This window comes from Micropterus salmoides, unplaced genomic scaffold, assembly GCF_014851395.1.
Source record: "Micropterus salmoides isolate LMB-PRFRI ecotype aquatic unplaced genomic scaffold, ASM1485139v1 Ms_hic_scaffold_2, whole genome shotgun sequence".
Taxonomy (NCBI): domain Eukaryota; kingdom Metazoa; phylum Chordata; class Actinopteri; order Centrarchiformes; family Centrarchidae; genus Micropterus; species Micropterus salmoides.
The window spans coordinates 32,730,156-32,735,105 of NW_024041150.1; positions in this window are offsets into that span (position 1 = coordinate 32,730,156).

Genomic DNA, 4,950 nt, shown 5'->3' on the forward strand with positions numbered 1-4,950 from the left:
AAAATTAATTTACGATTAGAATGGGTCTGCTTTATAGGTAAATTTGCATTTGCATAAAATAATTTACTAATAAAAGTATTGTATAGGTTTATTGTCACAATATAACAAATTGAACTTGTAACTCCCTTCTGCTACATGGCAGACAATATACATTACTACCGAAGCAATTATAAAAATGGTAACCTGAAATATATAATAACTATAATTAATGGAGCAGTGCTGAGGATGAATTAGAGTTTAAGAGTCTGATGGCTTGTGGGGGAAAGCTGCTCTGCCCTCTGGTGGTGCTGCAGCAGAAACTTTCGGAAACTTTCTCTTCCCAGAAGTCAGCAGGATGAACAGGCTATGGCTAGGTCCTTTAGTATCCTTTGGGCTCTGCGTAGGCACCTCACCTCACCGATATCACTGATGCTCGGGAGATGGGTACCAATAATCTTCTAAGCAGTTTTAATCCCCCGCTGCAGAGCCCTCTGGTCCTGGGCCGTGCACATCCCATGCTAGTTAGTGATGTTTTCAGACAGGAGGCTTACTTTTGCTCCTCTGTAAAAGCTGTCAAGAATTTGGCATGGGAATTTGGCCTCAAGAAATACAGTCTTTTCTGAGCTTTCTTCACCAGTGTGGAGATGTGAGATGACCATGTCAGGTTCTCTGAGATGCTGATTCCCAGGAACCTGAAACTATTCACCTGCTCCATCTCAGCACCACTGATGTAGACAGGAGTGTGTGTCTTTATCTCCTTTTTCCTAAAATCAACGATCAGCTCTTTGATTTTGCTGACGCTGAGCAGTATAGGTTGTGCTCTAAGCACCACTCTACAGGCTTATGAATTTCCTCCCGATATGAAGTTTCATTGTTGTTTGAAATCCAACCATAAACCATAACAAAATTGCAACCATAAACAAAATTGGTCATGTGACCATGCATTTTTGAAGTCATCCATATCACTCACCCTGTGATGGACAAGTGCCCATGGAGTAAGCGATAAACCTTTAACACCTTTAAGTTAAAAAACAAGTTTGCTTTTTTGCCATTCAAAGTTATTTTTTTATGTTCAAGAAGACATGAAGATCAACGGAATGATTTTAAAGAGATATATTGATAGGAAACATATCAAAAATCTAGCACCAATGTTTCTCGATCTAAGTGTGATGAAATGTTGTCAATTGGCATGACAAAATGACATTGATGTCCCTGACCCACATGTAGCTCAAATTATCCTCTCTTTTGGCTCAACTTCCCACTTGGGAGCAAGATGAGCCAAAAGTCTGAAAACCCATATCTGTCTCAAGTAGAGGGACCAGTTTTTAACAAAGAGCTTAAGTGAAGCATCTCAAGTTCAACAACTCAGGCTGCACTTCTGTAATCAGATACCAGATGGTTTTGACTCAATGGTGTGGTGTTGCTGTTTAACTGTAAATACTATATGTTGGATGTGTCACTGTTTTGGCAATGTCTCCCCCTGCCTGTTCTCAATAGATCTGATGACTGTACAATATTTAATCTAGACAATGGGTTGGAAAGACTAAGATGAAGGCAAATAAATGTAATATAATGAGGATAAAGCAGTAATTTTTTACTACAGTCCATGGTTGACCTTATTAAGTCACTTAAGCTTAATTCTACTGTAAATAATTTGCAATTGGATTTAATATAAATTGAAAAACAAATTATATTTAGTAGAATTAAGCTTAAGTGACTTAATTGGCTTTACAAATATTTAATAGATATTGGAAATGAAATCAAAGGCAGCAAAACATTTAAAAATGTTTCTACAACTGAAAACTTTTTTCAATAAATATTTAAGTTGAAACAGCAGGGGTCACTGTGGTTGTAGATTTCAGGATATTCCCAAGGTGTAGAGGGATGTCTGAAAGAAAGAAGAAAAAAGAAAAAGTGGTGCTGAGATGGCTCTATGTAAAGTGGGTTTTCTGCCCTCATTGTTTGAACTGAGCACAGCAAAGCAGACAGATAAACTCCTAGACATGTGACAGGTGTATTGCCTTCTTTATTGAGACGTTCCCTTCAAATATCTACAGAGTGAAACTGGAAGTAAATAACAAAGCATGTTTTTCAGGCGCTAAAAAAGGCTCTGGTATGCTACCAGATACCATGTTCAGTGTGGACACATTTGCATACATTACAAATACATGCAAAGGAGAATTGAAAACATTTGGCATATAGATAGCAAGAAGATGAAACACTAAGAAATATGTTCGAATAAACAAATATCGCTGTACATTTACCATAATCACTACGTAAGAAGTAAACAAATGCAAATTCTAAAGCTACATGCAGCATAGCTGAGTAGTTGCTACTAGCATGATTTTAACATGAACTGCTATCTGATAAAACACTTGCAATGCCAAAATAGTCACCGATAATCCCTTTAACGACATTTTAATGACTAAAAATACTCACAGGCAATGCTTTCCACAAAGCAACAAAGAAATATGGATGCAGATTCAAAACATAGACAGTATATTACTAGACAAAGCCACCCTGCTGGTTTGAATGGAGAGCAGTGAAACCAATTTTGGACCAATAAAATACTACTACAGGGCCACTTCCTGTTGGCACCAGTGTCTACTGCACATGATCGCACAGCATAACGTGGTTTAATGACGTAGAGCAACGGCAGAAACACCGTAATTCTGGTAGCTGCATAGCTGCACAAACAAAAAGTTTCTTGGCTCACTGTTTTTAATCAGTCCACCTACGAGGCTCACCTGCCAAACACCAATGCAGCGTCACTGATGGCCGAATAGTTTTAGATTCACTGAGACTTTATAATCTAAGCAATACGGTTTCATCTCTCATGTGCGACGGGATGTCACAGAGTTTTAAGGTCATTTTTGGGCCTACATGGAACGGTCCGTGCAGGTTTTGGTTGGCTTCACTGTTTCAACCCCCTTGATTCAAAATAACGATACAACCTCTTTCTCTGTCGGCCACAACTAAACATGTGAGACTTACTTCCTGTTTCCTGGCTGACCTACAACCTTACTATTGGCTAATGCAACATGAATGCAAACAGCAACAGCCCCACCGGCTGGCAAGAATTAATCTTGGCTAGCACACTCCCCGCCTGACATCTATATGATGTCATGATTACATCTTTCCATTGTCCTCGTCATTAGTGCTGGGCTCCTCCTCAATGTTATGGTTCTCAAGAAAGTCTTGCATGTTCCTTCAGAAGTGACCTTGGCTTCTACTTTCCTCAGCTTCCCATCATGACTGGGGAAGGTTTTGACTACAACACCCATGCGCTAGCAGCACAAGGTCCCCTTTTGGTAGATTAGGTCTTCCTGAATGCCATTTCATACGACCTTATAGGGTAGAGAGGTACTGGGTCTTCCAACGCCAAAATTAGAGAGATTCTGTACCTACCTCCACTGGTGTTTGTACATGTCATTTTCATCAAAATTGCCAGGAGGTGGGGATGGGACTCCTACCTTCTGACTGGTGTCAGGATGAGAGGAAAGCTTGGGTCGGTGGATCCCGGGATGAGAGGTCGCAAGTTAACAATTGCTGTTACTTCTGCCAAGAAAGTGGTCAATACTTCATGGATCAGCTGCCGGGGTGTAATACCCATAAGCATGGACTCAAGTATTCGCCTAGTCACACCAATCATGCATTCTCAGCTGCCTCCCATGTGTGAGGCATGAGGTGGGTTGAACACCCATATGCAGCCTTTGTCACTCAAGAACTCCTGTATTTTGTAGTCGGACCTCAACTGTTTTACTGGGCCACGAATAGAGAGGAAGCGCCGCAAGGCATTGATGGAGCATGAAGACTCAATCGACTCCATCACCTCAGTGTGTATGGCTCTGGTGCTTATACAGGTGAAAATGACTGCCCACCATTTGCTGCTTGCGCATCATTCCTGGGTACGACGAGAAGTGACTGTCCAAGGGCTGAATACATCAACTCCAACGTAAGAGAATGGAGGGTCAGTGCTCAGATGGTCAGTGGGTAGGTCACCAACCTCAGGGAAGGCCTTGTATTGAAGACTGCGTGGGATGACACCCCTAGCCTTGGCAAAGTCTTCTGGGGAGAGGCTTTTGCATATGTGCTAGCCTTGATAATGGCTCATGGTGTTTTCTCGCTTGAAGGAGCTAACTACATGGATCAGCCTTGCTATAGTTCTCACAAGCAGTCTCCAGTATGAGAATGCCTTAAAACGCCTCAGATTCAAGGGGGACTCTGCAACCTGAGTGGCACAAGATATAACTGGAGGATCTCAGCCTCGGGGTTAATTAGATCAAAGGATGCTTCATTATCGGCCTCGTCCTCAGCTAGCTTCAACAGGAGCTGGGTTTTTGTTTGTGGGAATGTAGTTCCATTGTCTGGATAGTGATGACTTTCTGATTCTCTGCACATGGTTGCTTACGTGGACACAGAACCCTGGATTTGTTGCGCATGTAACTGTTTGTGGAACTGCTGAGGCAGATAGAAGTGTATGTCCTTGGGATCCTTAAATGTTCCAGATCTTTGAGGGAATCCTTCCAGTCACACCATTCTTTAAGCTTCTTTGGAGGAAGTGGGTCATTCCACTCACAGGCTTCTGTGGTGAGCTCTCTTAGCAAGGCCCTGCCTCGAATGCTGACTGGAGCTGCAAATCCGAGTGGGTCATACGACGACAATACCCCTCGGTGAGTGTAAGGCTTCTCTGTTGCAGATACCTGAAAGGGGTGGGAAGACTGCTCCTTTAGGACCTTCGCAAGGTCCTTTTTGGGAAATGCCTTCACACTGAAGTGATTAGAACCAATCTTATGCAACTTCAAATTGGGTGAAGCTAGCGTTTCTTGGGCCCTCTGGAGAACAGCGATAGCCTCATCATTGGATGGAACTGAGATTAGACCGTCATCGAAATAGAAAGCGCCTTGTCGTGCAGCCATCATCCTCTTGATCTTGGGACGCCCTCATGAGCCCATAGATCGGCACAGTGGG